Source organism: Phocoena phocoena, chromosome 3 (assembly GCF_963924675.1).
Source record: "Phocoena phocoena chromosome 3, mPhoPho1.1, whole genome shotgun sequence".
NCBI classification, from domain to species: Eukaryota; Metazoa; Chordata; class Mammalia; order Artiodactyla; family Phocoenidae; genus Phocoena; species Phocoena phocoena.
Window position 1 is genome coordinate 18,809,703 of NC_089221.1, and position 26,974 is coordinate 18,836,676.

Genomic DNA, 26,974 nt, shown 5'->3' on the forward strand with positions numbered 1-26,974 from the left:
ATCAGTAAAGCTGACATTGGATCTCCACATGTTTGATCCCTGAATCTATCTCTTAGCTGCTTTTGCACCATTACTAGCTTTGTAATGAACAAGACACTAAAAATCAGTCTCAGTTTCCTCATCTGGAAAATGAATATAATGTTTTTTGAAGACTAACTTAAACCTACTAATATTTTTAAAGTGATTAGCTATATCTGACACTGTGAGCACTGTTGTTAAATAAATAAACAAACATTATTTATTTGTCCCTTTACAACTCCAGTAGTGAGATCAGAAAGGTACCTAGTTCATCTCATTTAGGTCTTTGTTGAGTAAAAGAGAAAAACAATTGGAATTGATTAAAAGTACAACAGGAAAGCTAGAAGAAGAGCTAGCTGCATTAGTCTAGATGAGAGGTGAGGCTGATATAAACTTGGACAGCAATTTTACAGAGACAAACAGTGTGGCAGAGAGATTGCTTTGGAAAACCTTTTTAATACTGTTCTGCAGTTTATAACACTTCCACACAAACTTCTCAACCTCTGTCCATCACTAGGCAGAAATTTTCACTGCAGTCAGATTACTTTCACAATCACCTACAGGCAGGCTCGCCATTTGCTCTAACACAGGTATTTCCTATAGATAGTGGGTTAAATGATGGCCCTCAACATGATCTCTCCACATCCTAATCCCTGGAACCTATGAATGTCACCTTATTAGGGGGGAAAAAAAAGGGTCTTTGCAGATTTAACGAAGTTAAGAATCTTGAAGTAAGGAGATTATCCTAGATTATATGAGTCCAAAATCCAACAATGTGTCCTTACAACAGAAACATAGAGGCCAATCTGAGACAGACCAAAGAGAAGACAGAGAAGAAGAGGCTATGGTAATCAAAAAGGCAAGATTGGAGTGATGTGACCATAAGTCAAAGAAGCCAGAAGTCCTCATGGTCAACAGACACTGGAAGAGGCAGAGTGTGGAAACTCTACTAGTCTACCAGAGAATGAGGCCCTGCTGACACATTGTTTTAAGACTTTTGCCCTCCAAAACTGTAAGAAAATTAATTTTTTTGGTTTTAAGCCACCAATTTGTTATGGTAGTTTTTTTATAATAGCCACTGGAAACTGATGCAGATTTTGGTAACAGGAAGTGGGGTATTGCTGTAACAGATACCTAAAAATGTGGATGTGGTTTTGGACTTGGGTAATGGTAAAAGGCTGGAAGAATTTGGAGAAGCATAATAGGAAATGTCTGGATTGCTTTTGAAGAGATTGTTGGTGCTAAAGTCAATTCTGGTGAAGGCTTAGATGGAAATAAGAAACATGATAGAGGAAGTGTTTAATTCCTTAGAGGATAAATATATTGTCAGAAATAGAATACTGATGGACCTATGAATGTTAAATGCACCTCTGGAGGTGGCTCAGAAAAAAACCGAGGAATATGTAATTGGAAACTTAAGAAAGAAGATCCTTGTTATATAGTGCCTAGAAACTTGGCTGAATTGTGTTTTCCTGTTTTACGGAAAGCAGAATTTTTAAGTGATGAGCTTGTAGATTTAGCTGAGGAGATTTCCAAACAAAAGTGTTTATGGTGCATCCTGATTTTTTTCTTTTTTTCCTGCTCGTAGTTAAAAGGCAAGAAGAGAAAGATAAATTGAGGAAGCAATTGGTGACTTGAGAGGTTCTCAGCCTATCCAAATTGCAAAGAATGTTAAATTAGAAAATTCACTGTTGGAAAGTGTGCTACAGAGACAGAGCAAAGAGTGTGGCTGGACAACCTTACACTGAAAGTTTATGAATTATGGATCAATTCAAGATTTTAATGAAAGCCAGGAATACAGATGGGGTTATCCAAGCAAGATGTGTGGAGGACCCTCTTGTCTAATGAGCTGGATTACCGTGACATACATAAATAAGAGACCTACAAGTTTCTTGAGAATGTTACATCAGCAGGAAGAAGGTCAGCTTGGACCGGAAGCAGCCTGTTAGGAGGATACTACAGAAAACTGTTGGACTTCCAAAATTCTAAAGACAAGCAACACGAATACACAGCTACTCAGCTGCAAACATGTGTGATCCTTCAAGGAAAAGGAAGAATGATTCTGAGACAGAGACAAGTAGAGCCTCAGGCCCAAACAGTGGAGACACATATCCAGACAGTAGAGCTGTGAGTAACAAATAATTATTCTCAGGCCTTGAAACCTAATAGAATTTGTTTTGCTAGATTTTAAATTTGCTTGGGAATGGTGAACTTTTTATTACTTGCAGTTTGTCTTATTTTGGAATGAGAATGTCTATTCTGTGCTAGCTCCCTCACTGTATTTTGGAAGCAGATAACTTATTTTCCAGATTGACAGTTCCACAAATGGAGAGGGATTTTGTCTCATGATGGATCATTCCCAGAGTCTAACCCATATCTGATTTAAGAGTTAAATGATAATATTTTGATTGTTAAGCTCATGCTATGCAGATGATATTATGGACATAGGGCTTATGTTGTAATAGGTTGAGACTTTGGTGAATTGAGGGACATGTTGAATTATTTTGCACGTGGGAGGCACATAAATTTTGAGGAGCCAGAGGTAGACAGTAGTGGGTTAAATGGTGGCTCCCATAAAGATAAATCCACATCTTAAACCCTGGAAACTGTGAATATTAACTTATTTGGGAAAATGGTCTTTGCAGATATAATTATATTAAGGAGTTTGAGAAGAAGTTATAATGCTGGATTATCTATTGCTCACTTTGTGTCTCTGTGTCACGTATTGATAATTCTTGCAATATTTCAAACTTTTTCATTATTATTACATTTGTTATGGTGATCTGTGGTCAGTGATCTTTGATGTTACTATTGCAAAAAGAGTATTGCTCGATGAAGGCTCAGATGATGGTTAGTATTTTTTTTAGCAATAAAGTCTTTTAAATTAAGATATGTACACTTTTTTAGTGTAGACCTAAATCCAAAGGAAATGTCATTATAAGGGAAAGGAAGAGGAATCTCTGAGCCAGACAAAGATAAAAAGATATAGAAAAGAGAAGGAGGCAATGTGACCACTGAGGCAGAGACTGGAGTGATGTGACCATATTCCAAGGAAGCTAAGGGTTGTCAATGGGCACCAAGAGCTGGAAGAGGCAAAGAATGGGATTTTATCTGCAGTGTCTGGAGGCAGTAAGGCCTTGTCAACACATCGATTTTGGACTTCTGTCTTCCAAAATTGCTAGAGAGTAAATGTTTTTTTTTGAAAGCACCAAGTTTGTGTTAATTTATTATGGCAGCCGCAGGAAACTAATACTCTCTAATAAAATCCTTGCACATTTAAACTCATATTGGTTTCTGCTTCTCTGAGCGTGTGGACTAACACAATTGAATAGAATATTTTGTTATCTGGAGCTGATAATCAATATTTTTATTTTGGACATACTAAATATAAGATGTTTCAAACATATTTAAGTCAGAGGTCATGTAGGCAGTTCGGGTCTAAAGATCAGTGGAGATGCCAATCCTGGAGAACTAAATGCAGGAGACATTAACACATGGATAATATTTAAAGAGAGGAACTCTTTGAGGTATCCTGTTAAAAATGGTGTAAATAAATGAGATGAGAGGGTTAAGCCCTGAAATAATCCAGCATTTTACATATTATCAGAGGAAGATGAGCTAGTGAAAGAGACTAAGAAGGAAGAGGCAGTGAGGTTATATGGTTTGTCTTCCAGATAGTGTCCGACTCCTTTCTCACTTTTGACCTCACCTCTTACCTCCTCTCTTAGCCTTACTTCATCTCTATCCTCCACTTCCTCCTGGATTCATCTTCACAGAAGATGAGGCTGGTTTGTACTGATGATGATTAGTTTATACCTTTTGTAGGATTTCCTTAAACTAAGATATTTACTGTTGTTTTTCTCTAGAAAAAATTTCTTGTGAAATATTTCACAAAGGATCTGTGTCAAAATATCAAGAGAACCCCAAAATAACCATATGAATAATGTTAGAAAAAAATGACATTTTCCTGGTCATTGTTTCTGGTATACAAAAGGAAAATGAGGGCATAGAGATGTGCTGGAGAGATCAGCATTAGAAGGCAATGAGGACTCCGGACATCTATTTGAATCAAAAGTTTCTCCCATCACTGTCACTTTCTGCCACACATCCTAAAATATCTCCACTAGTTTTTGTCTTGTTAGACAACTTCATATCCTCTCTCTTAATTGACTTAAATTCTCTCTGGGTCACAGTGGCATTAAAATAAATAATCATTGTTTTTCACCCTTCTCCCCACATGTATATAAACATTGGTTTATCAGAGTCTACTGGTTGCTTCCCAACACTCAATATTCATGCTTTTCTTCTTCCATCGGGCATTTGGTCACTGAGAAGAAAGGCAACATTCCCCTGCCTCCCTTGTAGCTGGGTGTGACATTGTTACTAAGTTATAGCTGCTGTAATACAAGTAGAATTACCATGTGGCGAATTCCACAAGTATTCTCTGAAAAGGTAAATGCGAAGCTCCTTTCACCCCCTCATCCTTTCCCAGTGGTTACAGGCAGACATGATGTCAACCTTAGAAGTAGAACCACCAGTACAGGAGCAACAGGATTGAAAGGACCTGGTATCCCTTGGGAAACAAGGTGCTGAGCCAGTTTACAAGCCTGCCCCGCCTACTTTAGACCATTTAAGTGAGACTTGTGTATCGTATCTACACCAGTTTAAAAGGATATCTTTGCCATTCACATGTGAAACTAACCCCAACTGACACAGTTTTGTTTTGTTTTTTAACTTGGAACTGGGTTGCTGGAAGTAACAGATCATGTGTCATTGGCTTAATGAAAGTTGTCCAGCAGCAGATGGCAAGGACTCACGTGGACTTATAATGTAGTAGCAAAATATGGTAAAAATTCCCTGTTTCCCTCATAAGGCAGATCAGGTACAGGTGGGTTGTATAATAAGAAGTTATAAGAAATTGCTACGGGCTGAAATATGTTTCTCCAAAATTCATATGTTGAAGTACTAATACAGTACCTAAGAATGTAAATGTATTTGCAGATAAAGTACTTAAATGGGTAATTAATTTAAAATGAGGTCATTAGGGTAGCACCGCATCCAATGACTTGGTCCTTCTAATAGGAGATTAGGAGACAGACCCAAAGAGAGGGATGACCATGTGAAGACACAGAGAGAAGTTGGCCATCTCTAAGGGAAGGAAGAATGCCTCAGAAGGAATCAGCCCTGCTGACACCTTGATCTTGGACTTTCAGTATCTAGAATTGTGAGAAAATAAACTTCTGGTGTTTAAGCCACTCAGGCTGTGGTATGATGTTATGGCAGCCCTGGCAAACGAATACAGAGATAATCAAAACATATTGTGTATTAACTATTCTTGCCACTATTAGGAAAGTCTGATAAGAAAGAGAATAACTTAGCATGTAGAGAAAGCTGCTAAGAGAGATGAGAGGGATAAACGGCAACACAACGACGTTAAGGAAGGTGTTCTGTAAAGCAGCGTATACGTATTTATTAACAGCAGCTCAGTAATGCGGCACATTGCTGGGTTGAAAAGTCAGCTGCTGCTTCATCTTATAGTCAAGCAGACCTAAGCACCAGCTCTCAAGGTAAAGCCTTAGCAAAAGATCAGGCTGTGACTCAGGTCTTTTTCCAGTGCCTGCCACTATGACTTCCCAGCCAAACAACGGAAACCAGCCTGGGTAAAACATCTGATTTGGATTGCTGTTTCACACCACACTCCACCCCTCACCTTTTAAATTATTTCTAGATATCAATCACAAAACTAGAAAAGAAGGGGCTGTGAATAGAACCCAAATCATGTAAGTTTTCAGACTTAAACATTTTATCTAGTAAGGTGATTGGTGTTGTAAGGCAACCCTTTCTGGATTTCTTGGTGCTTCTGCTTGGTCTAGACCTCCCAAGCAACAGAAATTTGCATGTTATAATGACAAAGAACGTCTCCTTTTCTTTTCCCCCAGTACCATCTGCTCTTTGCATTCTACAGGTGGTAGATATATGGAGCCTTTTTTACTCCTTTCACCAGAGACACCTGTTCTTGTTCAAGGGCTAATCAAGCCTTTCTTATCTCTCTGGGAGCCAAGGTTTACATTCCTGGTTGGAGAATTTCTCCTTCTCCCCCAGGAGGAGATCTATTTACATTCCAGAACAAAAGATAAGCTCTTTCTCTTAACTTCAGAGGGGAGGAGGAGATGTGTCTACACCTATATAAGCTTCAAGATTCATGATTTTGGAGTCCCTCTCCTGTGGTGCAGACCACTCTGTATGTTCACGGAACATTTGCCTCTCATTACATAGCCCCATGAGGGAAACAGCAACAGTACTAGGTATTCTGTGAGTAAGTAAAATAGGCTTTTTTTTTTTTTTTTTTTAACCTAGTCTTTGTTTCTTTTGACTCTGATCAGTATCTGGTGTTTCTGCTAACATGTGTGTGTTTGTGTGTGTATTTATCAATCTCTTTATCCATTTTCCAATCTCTATATCTATATATCTGCTATCTCTCTATCTATTTAATGGTTCAAATAGGGTAACATAAACTCTTCACAGTTTCAGACATACCAGGTATATACATATGGTCAAATGATTATCACAAACAGCAAAGGTGTAAGAAGTGTTCTAAGTAATTCTTTGTCGTTTTTGAGAATTGTATTGCAAAAAATAAAACAAAACAAACAAAAAATATCGCAAACCTAGTCTGCAACCCTTCTAGGCCAACAAACCTACATCAATATAATTGTCATTTTAAAGCCATTCAGCCTCTAAAACGGACACCTCTTTTACTGCCAACTTCACATGTGGACAGAGAGTATAATGGACAAAACTAAACCTTCCAGAAAGAAGGGTCCAGAGGACGTAGAGGAAAATGAAAAAGTAACTCATGCCAGAGAACAAATCCAGCCACTAACAGATGGTCTAACAGGAATTAACTGTACTGCCAGTGCAAGGAGTCTTCAATTTCTTCCCCGACTAATGACTGCCTTGTGTTTCCCATTCTTCCTTTTTCCCTGAATGCGGGTTGTGAAATGGGTTACTCATTATCTCAGTACAATTGCATATCGAATGTGTTAGGGACATAGAACTTGAATTTTAATTTACAGGTATAAAGTACATTTTTCTACCTAGAGCAACTCTTGAATAGAAAATGTTAAAACTGACTGCTGTGTTTTATCACAACCATTATAACCAGCAAACGCTATTAAAAACACAATGAGGGCTTCCCTGGAGGCGCACTGGTTGAGAGTCTGCCTGCCAGTGCAGGGGACACGGGTTCGTGCCCCGGTCCGGGAAGATCCCACATGCCGCAGAGCGGCTGGGCCCGTGAGCCATGGCCGCTGAGCCTGCGCGTCCGGAGCCTCTGCTCCGCAACGGGAGAGGCCACAATAGTGAGAGGCCCGCGTACCACAAAAAAAAAAAAAACACCACCACAATGATCTTTGATTGACCTCACTATGTCAGAACCGAATTGGACTGGCCAATGAATAACAGCTCTTGTTTGAATCATTTGTATGTAGATCCCTAGACTTATTCCTTCCTAACCAGAGAACAACTTTTCAATATCATTAGCATAACTAGGAGAAATAACATAACATACTTTTCACCCTTTCTAGCAGTTAGGCATCTCTAATTTGCCCTTACTGAATTGTTTCCACTGGTATGTCTCCTTGCCTGGCAAGTTAAATTCAGTTTGCTGTTGTTTTTTACTGTACGTTTTTAAAGATTACTGGAGGCCATTGTTTACAGAAATCACAATACAACAGAAAGCTACATCTGGATCTGATCAAGAGGACAACGTATCACACAGAATCTTCGATATGGAGTTGAATGAATTAACCAGTTGTGACTAGGATATTTTCTTTCCCCTAGGAAAGAGACTGAACGTATACAACACAAAAATGAATGGCATAATTATGTAGTTAAGACAGCTTTTAGAACAAACAATATATTCCTTTCCCTCCTTTTATATCATTAGACTGTCAGATATTTTGCTGTCTGTGTAGTATATTTTTAGCCTTGTTGGTACAGCGCCAACTACAAATTGGCACTTTCCATTGGCACTTGCCATCTACCTCTACAAGGGTTAAATCATGAGCTGCTGCGGCTGTTGACTTTCAACACCCCCTGAAAGGAGTTCAGGGTGAAGAACAGGAATGTGGCCCTCTGTGCCCTGGGAAAAACTGAGAGCAGGCCTTCAGACAGTTAGATATTTTCAGGAGATTTTATGAGCCCAATTCTTATATCTCCTCATATACAGAAAAGTACTAAAATCTTTCATGGTGACGTCTGCTTCTCATGACTAGCAGTAACCTTCATGAGACCAGCAGAAACCTTCTGCAAATAATACTTGCTTGATTGCATGTACTCCCCATTCACCAGAATCACATATATAATGACCTTCTCCCCTCTTTGGAGCAGTTTCTCGGAGCTATCTGAGACGCTGTCTCCCGGGCTATAGTCCTCATTTTGCCCCAGATAAAACCTAACTCACAACTCTCATGTTGTGCTTTTTTTTTTTTTTTTTTTTTCTAAGTCGGCAATAGCTGTGCAAAAACGTTCTGACCATTGGGAAGTAAGTAGAGGTATATTCAGCTTCCAGGAACATTCTCTAAATGATAGTTAGCATGCCACTTTTGTCCCTTCTTCTTTGACCTGTTCCCTCTTGATGACTGGAATGCAAATGAGATGGCTGTGGTGGGTTGGCCAACAGGGGAGTGAGTTGACCTTGGGGATGGAGGCTGTATACGGTGGGACAAGATAAAAGTAATGAATTGCGTGCTTTGTGGACCAAAGGACCATACTACACTAAATTTCTGTACATCTCAATTCCTCCATGAAAAAAAATAAAGCTCTATTTGCTAAAGCTATTGTTATCTGTCATCCTCGTTATTTCTAGTCAAGCCTAATCATAACTAAGAGATCTGGCAAGTAAGCTACTAAGTAGACAGAATGTCAGACAACTGTTTTATCCTTTTCTCATTTTTCTGGACACCACTGGAACTTTTCTCCTGTGCATGAAGTCTACTCAATAGCACAGCTATAATTTGAAACTTATAATCACATCTGTACTTGCCATCTAAGATCTAAAACTTAGAGCTCCCCACCACAGTAACATTTTTCCCAATTCACTAAAGCTTATGGAACTTACTTTTTATTTCTATTCTATATTATTATCTATATTCCATATTATTTCTATAAGCATTTCACTCACCATAAAAAAGTCATCTTTCACTAATTATCTTTTCTCTCTAAATTGAGCGTTTATGTTTTGCAGCATGCATTTTGTTACTGCATAACACAAGTGAATTATATTTTGTAGTGGTTTCATAATATTTTTATTACATTTTTTTGATAGCTATAAGGCTATGATAGTACTAAATGAAACCAGTAATAAACACTAATTACAGACACCATTTATTGAGTTATATTGTATTCCAAATACTATAATATTTCAATCAATTTTCAAACTATCACATAAGTAAGTAATAATAGTGTGTAGTGGGTTGAATCCCTAAAATTTGTGTCCAACTCTTATCTCCCAGAATATGGGAGGGTGACCTTATTTGGAAAAAGTGTCTTTGAGATCTAATTAAAATAAGGATCTTAAGTTGAGATCATCCTAGATTGGGATAGACCCTATATCCAGTGAGAGTTTTCTCATAAGAGACAGAAGATTAGAAGATGCTAGAGACACACAGAGGGGAAGGCCAGTAGAGACACAAAAACGAACATGTGAAGATGGAGGGTGATATTAGAACAGTGGGTCTATAAGCCAAGGAATGTCAGGGTTGCCTCAGCCAGCAGAAGCTAGGGAGAAGCATGGAACAGATTCTACCTCAGAGCCTCCAGAAAGAACCAATGTTGCCAATCCTGCAAATAATTGATTTTCTTTTTTTTTAACTTTTTATTTTATATTGGGGTATAGGTAATTAACAGTGTTGTGTTAGATTCAGGGGTACACAAAGTGACTCAGTTATACATACACATGTATTCATTCTTTTTCACATTCTTTGATTTTCAACTTCTGACTTCAAGGACATCGAGAAAACAAATTTCTGTTGTTTTAAGGCATTGAATTTGTGGCAATTTGTTATGGAAGCCCTATGAAACTAATATATCAATGGATTTTCCTACCAGAAAGTAGGATGCTGCTGTAACCAATACTAAAACATTTAAAAATGCAGAAGTGGCACTGCTTTTGGGTAATAGATAGAGGCCGGTGAAATTTGGAGACACACCATTAAAAAAGCCATGATTTGTCTTGAAAAAACGGTTGGTAGAAACATGGATGTTAAAGACTAGTCTGGTGAGAACTCAGAAGGAAGTGAAGAGCACTGTTGAGAAAGTTTCTATCATCTTAGAGAACACAGATTGTCATGAATGGATGTTGGTAGAAATATGACCATTAAAGTTGCTTCTGGCGAGTAACGAAATGAAATGAGGAACATGATATTGTAAATTGGAGGAAAGGTGATCCTTGTTATAAAGTTTCAGAAAATTGAGCAGAATTATTTTCTACTGTTGAGTGTTCTGTGGTCGGATATAAGTGATGAGATTGGATATTAATCTGAGAGATTTCTAAGGAAAGTGCTGAAGCTGAAACCTTGTTTCTCTTACTGCTTATAGTATTGATAAAATGTGAAAGGAAAGACATAAATTGAGGAAGGAAGTGCTAGCGAGAAGGAACCAGCATTTGATTTGGAAGATACTTAGCCTATCCAGATTTCAAAGGATGCTAAAATTAGGAAATCACTGTTGTAAAGGATGCTCTGGAGATAGGGTAAATGGTGTGGCTCGGTAACCTTTTTTGAAGAGATTGGGTGTGTGATTCATGGATCCAATCAACCATCTTAGTAGAAGCCAGGAATACAAACAGGGTTATTTAGGAAGGATTTGTGAACAGTCCCCTTTCTCATGATATAGTTCCTCTCAACGTACAAAGGAGACCCCAAATTTTTGAGAATGTTATACAGCAGAAAAACCACCAACTTTGACTGAAAGGGAAAGAGATGGAATAGAATGAAGGCAGGTTGTCAGTCTAGGATTCTACAGTGAGGAAATGGGCTGAGACAGTTACTAGGCTGAAAACACGTGCTAACCTTCAAATAAAGAAGGAATGACTACAAAGATGCTGAGAGCAATGGATCCACTGCCAAAGGCAAGACAGCCATGGAACAGGTCTGCTCACAAGACTCTCCAGAAGGAAACAACCTTGCTGACACCTAGACTTCAGACTTATGGCCTCTAGCGCTGTGAGTGAATGCTTTTAAGCCACTGGTTTGTGGTGATTCATTATGGCAATGCTAGAAAGCTGACACATGGGATATTCACTTCACATGTGGGCACATGAAGCCTTGACAGTTTAAAGAACACCACCATGGTCACACAATTATTAGGTAATAAAGTAAGCTTTTGGAACCAAGGAGTCCTTTCCAGAGAATTAATTATTCAATGCAATCCTTAGAAAGACACTTCACTCCTTTCTTTGATCAGTTCAACATGTAATAATGGACTGAACAGATAATCAAGGAATTCATTCAGTTTGTAGTCATTCCAGTGTGTTCTACACAAAGAATTTTTAGGCAACCACAATCCCTATAAGAGCTCCAACAGGCATGTGACCAAGGTACAAACCATAGTATATATGACTAGAACAAAGATATCACCAATAAAAGATTGCAGACTAACCTCAACCGTAAATGGCACTACCTTAATAGAATTACTGTCCACACGGCCACATGAAGACCAAGAAACAGGATGGTAATTCAGCATTTCCATCAAGAGTTTAGTAATTCTATGAGCTTGCTATAGTCAGCATCATCAGATTTTCATTGCTAGTGCAAAATAAGTAAAGGAACTAGAAAATATGTTGCAGTGGTTAGATATCATGATTGAGACGTAGGTACCTACTATTGTTCTTAATCTTACTGATGTCAGAGGGGTACCTAGGTGCATCATTAGCCTTAGAAATAATATATGTCTTATAATTTTCTGTATTTTATATAAAAGGCTATAAAATATATATTCATGTACATAAAGTATATATGTGCGTATATATACATATATATGTATACACATAACATACGATTTTTTTAACTGAATGGTTTTTGAAATCTGGGAATCTAATTCCTCATTTTGACCTGAGGAAATTCAGACTGGTGGCATGCAAAGCTCACCTACCCAGATTAAGGTAGTATTTGGAATAGGATAAAAGTCCTTGATTCTCTTTTTAGTTCACTCTACAATCTCTGTACCTTTTATATGTTCCATATTCATTTTAGTGATATAAAAATATAAACTTGACTGTACTTCCCAATTAATTTTATCCTTCTAATCAAGCAGTCTGCCATGTTTTTGTTCATTTCTGATTGTTTTATTAGCTAAAATACACAGAAGCAACATCGTGGAAGGACATTAATGTGTAGAAAAAAATGTTCTTACATACTTGCTTAAATTATGTATTTGATTAAAATTGCTATAACAGCCATGCCTTTCTAACCAGTAAAATGAATCTCATGCATCAAGGTAATGACTAGACCTTTAACATGATGTATTGTACAGTGCAGTACCTGTAGAAATGAGCACGGAAAGAATAATTACAAAGGAAGTTTGTGTCTGAGAAAACAGCTTTGCAATCAGAGGCATGCCGGTATTTCTATGTGTGCTCCGTGCATTTTCAATAACCAGCACGGCATTCTAACAATTATAAGATATTACAAACTATTAAATGTGATAATGAGTGTTTATCTTGAAGAATATTTTAAAGTTAAATAACTTGCATCATTTTATGAGTCAAAAACATATAACTATGTTGCTTACAAGCTAGTAGCAATTTATTTTCTAAGGTTAGCTTACATAACTTACTAGCTTCATTGTTTTACCTCCTCAGTAACTTGATTCCATGGCACTAGGAATCAATACTGAAAAAATGTATATTTAAAGAAATGCTTTTACAAGTAAGCAAAACTCTTCAGAATCTTTATAATATTAATTCAGCCTTCTGAAAATATTTCGTTGGCACGTCTTTCTGAAATCTCAAAAGCTCTCACATATTACAACGGAGAAACAAAGGACTGGTCTCCAATCAAAAGTCTATCAGTCCAGGGGCTTCCCTGGTGGCGCAGTGGTTGAGAGTCCGCCTGCCGATGCAGGGGGCACGGGTTCGTGCCCCAGTCCGGAACGGGAGAGGCCACAGCAGTGAGAGGCCAGCGTACCTCAAAAAAAAAAAATAAATAAAATAAAAATAAAAATTCTATCAGGTCAATAAAAGAAACTCAATGGAAAAAAAATAGCTCAAATCCTAATCAAGTTGCCTGAGATAGAGAAAATGGTAGGCAGAGTGGGAAATAAAATGTTTTCAAAATAAATTTAGTTACAGTCAATGTAATTTAATAGTGAGAAAGGCTTCCAACTTCATTAAATAAATCAAACTAACGAATCATAAATTCACAAAAACAAAAGCGAAACCAACACTGTAATAGCACTTTTTTATATTTAATTATATTTGTAGAATACAAGTGCTTTCATAAATATAATTGTATTTTATTTTAATCTTTACAATAGCCTTATTAGGATGGAAAGTCAAGAGTTTGTTTTTCTATTATTTTGGTTAGAAAGTAAACCTTTAGGAGGTAATGTTGTCCATTTAATAGCCAGCTGAAGGGCACTAGTGAGAGTCATCACTCAACAAAAGGTCCCCTAGCTTCCTTAATCTTCCCACTACCCTAATCTGCAGTTACCGGCATCAAAATGCCGCCTATGTGATATGAAAGGTAAATTGATTAATTGTAATTTTCTGAGCTACAGTTTGCAGAGAATATATTGAAAGGTTTTATAATGTGAATCTGGGGATTTGTTGAAAGCTGAGTTCCCCCCCTCAAAAGATATTATTTCCATTGAAAGGTAATGAGATTTAAAAAGTCAACTTTGTGCAAAAACAATGATCCAATGAGCATATTTAGAAGATATTCAGAACAAGGTTAGAGAGATGATAGTAGAAACTGTGTGGTAACACTGAGAAAAGTCATACCTGGTTATTGTGTATTTACTATTCAACAAATAGCTTTTTTTTTTTTTTTTTTTTTTTTAATAAATTTATTTTATTTATTTGGCTGTGTTGGGTCTTCGTTTCTGTGCGAGGGCTTTCTCTAGTTTCAGTGAGCAGGGGCCACTCTTCATCGCGGTGCACGGGCCTCTCACTGTTGCGGCCTCTCTTGTTGCAGAGCACAGGCTCCAGATGGGCAGGCTCAGTAGTTGTGGCTCACGGGCCCAGTCGCTCCGCGGCATGTGGGATCTTCCCAGACCAGGGCTCGAACCCGTGTCCCCTGCATTGGCAGGCAGACTCCCAACCACTGCGCCACCAGGGAAGCCCCCAACAAATAGCTTTTTGAACAGTATATTTAAAGGGAGCAATATGCAATAGAGTTGAAAGAATATATACCTATAATGAGCTTACAACAAGCATGTGAGCACAGCCTTGGGAAAATACAGCAACAAACTTACACAAACTCACACTGGGAAGGAAAGCAGCAAATATGAAAGAATATAAATCAGATTAAATGCTATTATTTGATTCATACCTGGTTATGGTCATTTACCTAATCCTAAGTAATCAGGAAATTAGAAACTTTGGCTTCAATTCTATTCCTGTTTTAGGGACTTCCTCTAGGGAAAAAAAAAAAAAAAATCTGGCCTTGATCTCTCAGCAGATTTTCACATCAATGCACATATATTCAACATTCCCTTGCTCTTTCTCCTTGAATGAGCCATCGGCATCTCAAACTCAAAACTTACAATTTGAATTAATTATCTGTCCTGTCTCTTCAGAACATCTCCTCTTAGTGAGAGGCACCACTACAATTCATCCTATTTCCTAAACTACACCATTATGGCCCCCTTTATCTCTCGTTCTCCCATATCAGCCCATAGCCAAGGAATCACCAAATTCTATCAGCAGTGGTCTGAATAGTTTAGAATCCACTTACTTTTGACCATCTAACTATCATTATCTTAATTACTACTATTAACATACCCTGTTTGTATTACCAAAATATCCCCCGACTCAAGCTTTCTAATTATTTCTGCACTATGCAGTAAGAATGACTTTTCTAAATACCAAACTGATTATAATACTACCTATTAAAAATCCTTTTAATCTCTCCTCATGGTCCTCTGCCTGAGCCTGTCAAGATCTTCTCTATGCTCACCTGTCTGCATCATCCTTCACTAGTCACCTACACCTCCTCTCAAACTGCATGCACACTACACTTTAACAGTACCGAATCCACTGGTTTGCTTTGTTCTACAAAACCTTTGCTCCTATTGTTCCCTCTACTTATAATTCTCATACTTTCTCTTCTTCCACTTAACATACCAACACAATTACTTGTCTTTTCTTTGGTAAACCTTTTCTTTTCTCTGTTAAAATTAGAACCCTCATTCAATCACTTTGTCATGTAGGACAGGCTTCATATATCTACCTACCACTTACCATACTGTATGGAAATTACCTGCCCTTCTCTGTCTCTCCACCAGATTGTGAGTTTGGGGATGCCACATCATAATTTTTTGTCCTCCGTCGCATCCTCAAAATCTACCTATTTCAATGTTTATTTTGTGTTTCATACATTTTTAAATGTAAAACCTCATTAGGCATTGGTATTGACAGTCATGTGGACTAGGTAGAACACTGTGTTCTTTAATAAGTGAGCACAGGTAAGAAAAATCCACAGCAGAGTGGTGTGATTTCAACTTTTATATCTGTATATAAAAGTTAAGTATTAAACAAGCTAAATCCTTAAAGGTAAGAAACCACAGATTGCTTAGAGTTTCAGAGATAATTTTTATTTTGGGGGTGGCATTTTTTACTGAAATCAATGTCTCCACCACTACAATAAGGGCTAAGCTAGCATAGAAGGATGCTTAATAAATGTCCTCCTCCCCTTGCTTACTTTCAAAATAATTGATCTCAGAGCAGGCAAACTATCCAATGTGCAAGTTTCTAGCTGTCAAAATCATTTTTAAGACATGCTTCAAAATATCTGTCAACCTTATGACCTGAATTAACAGAAGTAGTTGGAAACTTCAACTGACTACCAATGAGCATTATAAGATTTGAATTGTATATTATGCATATATTATATATACACAAATCCTATATATTACATACAATATGGATTGATTACTTATAATTATGTATTATATATCATATATGAAAATGTATATTATATACCCATATTATATATAAATGTATTATTTGCATATAAATTATTGTGCATGTTTTTGTACTGTAGTCCATACTGCTAAATTAAACCCAACATCATTTAAATCAAAATATCTAGAAGAAGCAGATTCTACCTCACTCTAGAAAGTTCCTAAAATGATGACCAATTGCAGTAGTAAAATTATTCTTCTACTTTTACTTTATTTTCCCCCCAGAATGGTAATAGATCTTGTATCCATTAAATAATGTAGTAAAGCTTTTCCAGTAATTAATAATTAGTAATTAATTTTCAGTAATTAATAATTAGTAATGTAGTAATTTTTTCAGAAATTAATAATTTCTCTCAAGGTCTATTATCGGTATTCCATACTATGCCATACTGAATTACCTATCACTAAAAGTATTAAACCATATACTATAGGCTAGGTTATTTATATTAACACACTAACTTAAAGTTCCAAAAAACTACTTACACATACAGTATCCAAAATACATCTCTAGGGATTACCTACAAATATTTCAAGGCATCTTTTCTGCAAGAAAAAGCAGAGTAAAGTCTCTTATGTAAGTTTTCAAAGAATAAGAAAGTACAGTCTTGGAACTCTGTTCTCTGTATTAAAGCCTTCCACAGCAGCTAAGACTCTTTGACTTTTAGAAAATTGTGTTTTTCTCCTCCTCTTAGAAAAACCTCTTACATATGGCTTCTTCTGTTTGTTAGTTTGCTTCTTTGAGGCACACAATTGTAACACAGCTTGCTCCTAGGCTCTAGGTGGATATCAAAAGAGTGTCTGTAAATTAAAAACAAAACAAAAAAGAGAACAATACCCCATGTTTTATTTATTTATGTTTCTTATTTCCCCAGTAGAAAATGGATTGAAAATGAATCTGTTTTCAAAGCTAAGGGTGAGACTTATTGTTTGGTTTAGTATATCATGGCATAGTGATTTTTAAATACTAAGGGACAATATGAGAGTCATGACTCTTTTCTCTCTCATCACAAAATCCATGTTAACTGCCAAATACAAACCTCTTCTGCTCTAATCTTGGTTTGGATTCCCTTTTTTTTCTATAATTGAAGATGAATCTATTGTTTCTACCTGATATTTCTTATATAAAATTAGTGAAAGCTCAATATTGTGATGAACCATTGAAATAGAGCAAACAGGCTTAAAATTTTGGAGGAGAGGGGAGCCCAAAGCCTGCATACTATTGCTGAGCCATTGGTGGTGGTCGCCTAGAGCACAGTGTTATTAAAGGTTTTGAGGCTGAAACGTGGTAGTTCTGGGGATGGACGTCTGGGTCAATCAGTGTTCTTTCACAAATGAAAGCTAAATGCTTAGATTAGTGACTGATACATAGTAAGTATGGCAAAGATGTATACTATGATTATAATTTTATGAATATGATGATAATATGATTATTGCTACTATTGTTAAAATTTTGCTCAATAGTTGAGTAAAACTGAAATTTCATTTGGAATATGACTAGTAAAATATGGCAGGATATGAAAGAGTGTATATCTTTCCAGTGAAGGGGTTTAATGCTAGATTTAAAGATGATGAGTTTTAAAAATACAGTTGGGAAATAGAAGAGATGGTACATGTTAGATATCATGCAATAAAATTCTGAGAGAGGAGAGATAGCAGCTGCCCAAAGGAAGGATGAGGGAAGAAGTAGCATAACAGGTGCCAGACTTTGAATATGCCACACCAACCTGCCTTTCCAGTTGGCCAAAGTTATGAGAAAAATAGAAGAGATAAGAAACAGAAAGAAAAGTGAATATAGCATAGGAAAAATGGAATCTAAAGAGCAAGATAAAGGTACTCTGTAAAAGGGGAATGTTGATACCTCCGAATTTGAAGAAGTATCTGGAAATAAATTGGTCAGAAAAGTAAAAGTAAGCTATGTAATAGAAAAGAAGATAAAAAAGGAGAAAATAAAATACTGAATTTCATTTATAAAAATCAGTTTACAATAACTAAAATATAGGACTTCCTTGGTGGTCCAGTGGTTATGATTTCACCTTCTAATGCAAAGGGGGTGGGCTTGATCCCTGGTCAGGGAGCAAAGATCCCACATGCCTCGTGGCCAAAAAACATAAAACAATAACAAAAAAATAAATGAAATATATTTTATAGTATAAACTTTTCTTTATTAATAGATTTTAACATTTGACAATCCATATTCCAGTGACTATGTATTACTGGTAATTATCATAATGCATCAACAAGGTGGGAATTATCTCAATTTTATAGATGATAAACTGAGGTTCATTTAAGTTATTTGCTCAACTCATATGATTAGCAAATGGTTAGAGATACGCTTCACACCTTCACCTTTCTGACCATCCATGAGATCTGCAGATCACCTAGGTAAACTTCCTCAGGTGATTTTAAACCATAAGGATATAGTGGCATAATTTAAGCTCAAAAGATCCATCTATGTCACTAATTTTAAGTATTATTTCCCACAGATGACAAAAAGTATATAAGTTGTAGTGTTCAAATCAATGTGATTTATTTACTTATATTATTGAAGTGTGCTTATTTTTTAACTTACATATTTTTGACTTAACATTTTTATTGATATATTTTAGAAATCCAGACAAAACAGCTTCAATTTATGTTATCCTTAATACAATAGCCGTGGTTCTTATATAGCTTCCTGGGAAAATCATGACTTTAAGAGGATAGGTTTATGTGAATTTTCATGAAGACTTCAGGAAAACACCTCATCAATCTAGCTGTTGAGGCAACAACTGGGTTAGATTAATTGGATGATGATTGAATACTGTATTCCAATGTTTTCTCAGTTGAAATGTTTTGGTTGTCTTCTCTATAGGCATTCAACTTATTCAGTTAACAAGTGACAACAGAATATGCAGATAAATGTACTGTGTGTTTTTAAACCTTAGTTGTCTTTAAGTCAAAATGTCTTTCTTCATCCCCACGGTAGACACACATCAACACTGTGAAATTTCCATAGACTTTCCAAGAAAAGTATTCCTTTGACCAGTGTTTTCCAATCTTTACTATGTATAGAAACAGCTAGCTTCCACAATTCTAATTCCAATAGGGACAAAGATACATTGCTGTGTTTTAAAATGAAATACTGGTGACCATATTCATATAACATTACTATAATAACTCAGCCTGGATCTATATAGTATAACCAATTGAATTAGAATTCAAAGTTCTGTTGCAATTCAGAAATGTGTGCATGTTTTTTTTACAGGACCACTGATAGTTAACCATTAGAGTTAGCTATTACTAAAAGTTTGTAATACCAAAATAATTTTGAGTCATATTCTACAAATAAGTATGTGTTTAATTAAAGTACTACTTAAATGAAATTGATGTTGATCTGTACTTTGCTATTTTATCTTCATAGAAAGTTATTTTGAATAGGATTATAGCACATAAAAATAATTTGGTGAATAACAAAGCTACCTCAAAAATATAAGGTAAAGTATACATTTTCTTTACCAAAGCAGCTGCTTAATTATGGCTTACATTGTTTATAAATACATTTACTATTTGTAGGTTTTCCCTTTTTTTATAATCTTAGCATCAATCATTGAAAATGATTATACATTTATTATATTCATTATTGAGAAGGAAAATGGGGCGTAGTTAAATGAGGGAAAAGTCACATTATAAAAATATGCCTAATATTGAGGATGAGAAATCCATGTCTACTCTTGGCGTACAGTAAAGGCTTTATATAAACAGTCATTCTTATTTTAATCCCTTCTGTCTGACAAAATGATGTGCCTCTTTGTGCCCAAGGCCAGTTTCTGAAGCTGTGTTATATTCTCCTATTCTTTCTTTCCTTTGTAGGGATTTTGCTCCATTTATAATCTACAGTCTATTGTATTTTCAATATTTCCCTCCCTCCAGCTGTTTTCATAAAAATACTAAAATGCTTGATATTACTCTATCATCAAAATAATCCTCCTCCAAGCCTACATCCCTATAGACATCAGCCATCATTCTAGCTTTTGTCTTACATTAACAGCAGTTCTTCTAGAAAGATAATTACTTCATTGTTCTTGCTGGTTTTTAAATATCTCATTCAATATTTTATTGACCTAACTCTGTCTACTACTCCTATCTAGTTAGTAGTTCCACACTGAGAAAATTTTGAAGCTAGAGATATAGACTTTGAAATCATAATTTAAATAATTTTTGGAACTACATGAGGGAAAAATATCCCCCAGGAATGATGTATGGAGTGAAAACACAGGGAAGAAAATATTGAACTCAAAGTATACTGGGGCTTGAGAAGAACAAATGTGGAGAACTTGAACAAACATGGCTGCCAGAAAAGTTTCTAGAAAACTAGGATAGAGTACTAGGAAGAATACTGAGAGATCAGAATTACAAGAAAAAAGAATGATCAAACATCTAAAAAGCCACACAAGTGGTAAGATTTACCAATAAGAAGGTCACAGTGAACTTGTCCACAGAGGCGTCCCTGGAAGGGTAGGGGTAGAAAGAAGATTATATTGCTTTGAAAGGTGAATAAATGGGCAGTGAAGATGCAGATAGAATATTTTCATATTTCTATTTTAAGGAATCTGTTTGTGATGGAAAGTTCTAGAATAATAGCTATGGCATGAGAGCTTAAGGCAAAGCTGTGCTTTAAAATAATATTTCCTTACATTAGCCTAGCATATAGATATGCAAACACATATCTTCACATTATCTTGTCAGTGCTCCAGTATTTTACTTAACTTTTCCTTCTTTACTTTTTAGTTTGTTAATTTTTTCAGAATTTTTTGATATGTTGATGGCACTATTTTGGAAAAATGATGACAAGTGAATCTAAGTTTTCTGGGTTTTTTTATAGCTAATTTTGAATGTTTTCTCTCTCTCTTCATATATCCCTAGTAAATTATACTTTTTAATTTTTGAATACTGCTTAATGAAAAATTTCCTAAGGTGTGATTAATTATATTTAGTTCCAAAATTCAAACAAGATAATTTATACTCAGATAATTTATGTATATAATTTATGTGTGTACCTACATGAACATACTTCACATTTATAATTATATGCTTTGTTTCAAACTAAGAATATTTGAGTTAATAGGTAGCAAGAACATGTAGAATTAAAATCTATTTAAAGTCTGCAGACATAAGTCTAAATAGTCAATACATATGATCTTTTCATTGAATCACTGATTCAATAAAGAAACAAAAGGCACATTGCATATTAACAATTCTAACAGAGTTCCACCATAATTATTACATTTCAATTATTAAATTTTATAAGTCAAATGGAATGCAGTTTATCTGAATTTACTTCTTCAAAGAATAAAAATTTTAATAGATATAAAGAGTAAAAAGAAAAACTTTAGGAGACTATTTAAAAATATTTTCTGAGTTAACTAAAATATTTTTTCAATAAAATTAATAACATCACTTAGAGCTATATAATAAAAATGAAGCCTGCTTATTTAGTAACTAATACATTGTTTTAGCATCAGCAAACAAATCTCAGAATAGCCATTTCTATTACTAAAATATCTTTTAGCTCACATACAGAACATATAAAAATATCCCTTGCAAATATAATCTGAGTTTTTTAGACTACATAAGTTTCCATGAAAATAATATAAAAATTGCAAAATTTAAAAAATTGTTAGAGTTCTCACCCATGCTCTAAGTAGTTCATGTAGTATTTTTGAAGGGCATAAAACAAATTATATTTGAATGTATATTAAATAATAAATTATATTCTTTTTTTTTTTCCGGTACGCGGGCCTCTCACTGTTGTGGCCTCTCCCGTTGCGGAGCACAGGCTCCGGACGCGCAGGCTCAGCGGCCATGGCTCACGGGCCCAGCAGCTCCACGGCATGTGGGATCTTCCTGGACCGGGGCATGAACCCGTGTCCCCTGCATTGGCAGGCAGACTCTCAACCACCGCGCCACCAGGGAAGCCCAAAATGATATTCTTATGTATTATGATTTTTTAGTTAAACACATAAGAAATAACATAAAAGAAGAAATTAACACTTCATTTTTGTTTTTACAAATTAACACACTATGGGAAGTGATTCGAGTCACAGTTTTAGAAAGAACACGCTGTCCACAACGTTAGAGAATGATGGTAGGAATACTTTCAAAATCAGTATCACTCTTAGTAGATTGCAAAGATTGCCTGCCACAGATTCTTCCCCTTCCTGTATCCATATCCTTCTGTGTAACTTTAATTTTCATTATGACTCTGGCTCCACTCATATGATTTGCTTTCTTCAGTGAGATGTTAATGAAAATGACAGTAACAAAGACTTGAACTAACACAGTGGGATTTGTTCTTTTTTGCTGTTTGGGGATTCTTGCCAATACCATCAAGAAATTCAGGCTGACTTGCTAAAGATTGAGCACAAATGGCCCAGGTACCCAGCTAAATAGGGCTACTCTGCTGAGGGCAACAGCCCACAAATGAATGAAACCATCGAGCCAGGCTGAATAGCTATGCAAATAATTAAAAGTTGCAAAAATATTTTGTTAGGCAGCATAAGCTTACTGACACAGAACTTGGTTCTAGGTGTAATGTGAATGTGAAATTATTTAAAATTTAAAAATGTGAATTTTAAAATCAACTTATTTAATATAATAACCCACTAACTAACATCTCATATTTTATGAAAAACAACTCTATTTTCTAAAACACAATAATTGTAAAGAATGGCCTTATTTTACATTTTTGCAAATCTTTTTATGTTTGGCTAAACAGAATAGAGCTGGCTTCTCATATGTGCTTCTGCATTCAATTTGTTGTAATATGTTATTGTAGTTGGAGTAGATAAAGAAAATTCAGCCTCAGACAAATAGAAGTAGGAAAATAGAAGTGTATTTTCATAACCTTTTCAGATAATTGGGGATATTCTTCTTTCTTCTATTAATCTTTCTTATCAAAACTTGATAACTCAGAGCTTCTAAAAAATTAAGTTGAGTCCATTATCTTATAGTTTGAATGGATATTTATCCATTCATGATTTTATAATATCATACACTGGTCACTTGAAGAACAGTGGTAATCAAGTTATACACATTTTTTAAATGTTGACATGTTTCATTATATAATATAAAACATTTGTAACTATCACTACTGATCTAATTAAAAAAAAAAAACTATGTATTGGGAAGCTGTCAAGCTTGTCGTGGCAGATACAAGTTTTCTCAATTCTCAAAGGTGCTTGAAAGCTCATATTTTGTCATTGGTCCCAAGTACAGTCATTTGTCTTCCTTGAATTTACAGGCTTGTTTTATCCACTTCTGATAAAATATTCACCAAATAAACCAGTCTGAATTACCGTAGTTTGTCAGTTATTCTTTCAAGTGAAAATTAGATTTCATGAAAAAAAATGTTTAGTTCAGTCTGCCACTCAATCCCGTGTATGTGGTTTTCCTTGATACAAGTGTAGCACTTAAATGGGTAGATATCTTTATGTGTACTTCCCATTTCATTACACAGTATATTAAAACACTGGGTACCTTCTTGCTATCTATCTGTGAGTGGGGTCTTACTCTGAGTCTGGGCTTGAACCTATGTCTTGCTTTATTCAAAAAGATCCCAGTAAACAGAATGTAAGCAGCAGATGCAGACTGAGGCTTGTCTTCTTTCCCGCTTCTGTTAAGAATTTTGTGAATGATACCAGGTGTCATGCAAAGCTATTGTTTGAGATACACAGAAGCCATTATCCTCTTAACCTTTCAATTTGGTCCCACCACTGTTTCAGATCTATTTTCTTTTACATACTGTTATTTGTTTGCTATCAAAGAATAAAATGAGTTCTTATAAATTATGAATACATATAATATTGAGTCATACTAATGGTCCATTTATATTACTTTTATATTTAGAAAAACCCTGATATTTGACTTCATAGGATGGAAAGTCGCCGGGGTAAATAAAGCACAAAATGATAGGGCAATATATCACAAATATTCTAGTTACCTTCAAAAAAAAGTAAGCCTCGAGTATAACTAAATATTTGTTGACATAAATAAGTACTAATATGAAAATGATATGAATCAATATCAGATGAAGGTGAATTTCTTTATCTTTCTGGCCATTCAGATGAATGGAAATTTACTTATAGTAAATCAACCTGTGCTTGGATAACTGTCTTCCACCATTACAAGAGAAAATGGGACTTTTAGATAAAACTACACTACAGGGTTGGATGTTTTCCTGATGTATCTCCTGATTAAGCAAACTCATCCTGACATTTCATAGAATGAACCTTTCTTTCCTCTGTCTTCATTCTTCCCATCTCCACCTCAACTTCATCCTTTCTGCAACTCCTTCATTTTCTTCTTTCTCCTTCTATTTCTCCCACTCTCCCTCTTCTCTCCCCTGTGTTATTCCTTCTCTTCCTCTTCTCCCTTTTAGAGACACATATCTGGATACACAGATGGATATTAACTAACTGTAAGTTTCTCCTAGAAAGATTTTACTCTTCAGAGAATAAATGGAATAATTTCTATCTGAACCAGACCACTTAGTTACAGAACTAAAACCACTTACAGAGCTTGTGTTTTGTTTGCTTTTTTTCTTTTCTCCTTATCCTTTTTGTATTCCAATCTCTCAATTCCAACCTCTCACCAATCCTCACATAAAATATCTTTAGTATAATCTTTGAAAGTACTGATTTACCTCTTCCTTAGCCCCAAATTTTCTTTCTGTTAATCAACATCCAACCTTCTTTTAACTACTTTAAACTCACGCTCCATGGAAAACTTTCTCAAAAAAATAAGAAATTCTTAGCTATCACTAGGTTTTGCACATTGTTCTATGATGTTTTTTATTTTCTTATTTTTCTTTTCTGTTACTCCTGTCAGCACCATTCTATCACTCCATTGTGGCACCAGGTACATATAGTATTGCATCCCAGACTCAGTAAACACTCTATAAACTAAATATGAATTTACTAGGTCAATGTAACAAAAGTATTTTCCATAGAGATTACTCTTTTTTAAAGTAGAAATGTTTTATGCTAAGCTATCCATATTAGGATCCACTGAATTTTGTGATCTTTGCAACATCTGTACAAAGTTCTTATGAAAAATTTGCACATTACTACGTTGTATTTGTGACATCAAAACAATCAGTCTCTAAAGTTAATTGGACTGTTCAAAGTCATAGCATCTTTGAATGAGCAATGAAGAGTACCCAATTAATATTGATAGCCAGATAATAAGGTAATAGAGGCTGAAAGAGACTAATAAAACTCAAAGCAAATATACCTCCACAATTATCCCAGTGTAATATACCAATTACAGTAGTACCATTTATCATGATCAAGACTGACTACTTTTCCATTTGCCTTTTACATATATCCAAGACCATTTCACTATTTAAAGAAATACCTTAAATACTTGCAGCCCTAGTGGGGGAGCGACTTTCTGCTAAATTAATTTGTTAGAAGTAATCTTCCACTTACTGCCAGTGCACTCCTTGCATGCTCCAGAAACTCTAGCTATTTCAGTTGTTCAAATTAATAGTGCTCCCAGTAATAATGGGGATCACTAAACCTCTTGAGGATCACTTGCACCTCATGGCTCATGGCAGAGAGATAAAAGAATTTTCAGTGATACATTTCTGAAACAGGTAAAGAGAAGCAGGATACTGGTGGCTACTTTATGCAAATTAAAGAGAGAAAAGAAATATATCATTCATATAAATATGAAGGTTTTAGAAAAGTCATTTGGAAAATGAACAAGAATTGACATCCATCTGAGTAGTTAGCAAATTGAGATAGCAAATTCATGGGAATTTTTAAAAGTCCAGTTTTATTTACCTAGCATTTTTCATATTTCTTCTCATTTTTTCTTCTTCACTGAGTACTGCAGTTATTGAAAGTCACCTGCAAGACTTTATCTGTCTTTCCTCCTATATTTTACAGCACATGTTACCTCTGAAAGGCATACTGAAATAAATTGTAACTGAGCAATTGAGAAACTACCTGGAATAAGAGGCTATGACACAGTAGAAATATTGGCGTATGGAATTGTGTATCACTGTATGTAATGGGACAACCCACAATGATTTGGTTTTGTGCTTCTTGCCTACCAAGAAGCTACATTTAGAAACTATTTTTTTTCTTGGCAAGTGGCTCACTTTCAATCTCCTGCAGGTTAAACATACTTTAGAGGTTTATTTGTAGTATGTTGTTGATTTTATTTTAAGTAAAGGAGAGTGGAACATATACATTTACCAGTCATATCACAGTGCAACCTTTATATTAATAAGAACATATTAAATTAAGAAAGATTCCTCTGCCTATATGCTTGCAGTGGTCTTAGAATCATAGTTAATATAGTCTCCATAGTTCTGCTTTTTCTGGAATGTTATATAGCTGGAATCATACAGTATGCATAGCCTTGCAGATTGGCTTCTTTCACTTACTAATATACTTCTAAGTTTCCTTCATGTCTTTTTATGACTTCATAGCTTACTTCTTTTTAGCACTGAGTAATATTCTGTTGTCTGGAAATACCACAGTTTATTGATCCATTCACCTACAGAAGAATATCTTGGTTGCTTCCAAGTTTTGGCAATCATGAATAAAGCTAATATAAACATCTGTGTGTAGGTTTTTGTGAGGACATAAGTTCTCGGTTTTTGTGAGGACATAAGTTCTCAGTTTTTTTATTTTTCTTTTTAGCCATGCCACACGGCATGTGGGATCCTAGTTCTCCCAACCAGGGATCGAACCCATGCCCCCTGCATTGGAAGCGAGGAGTC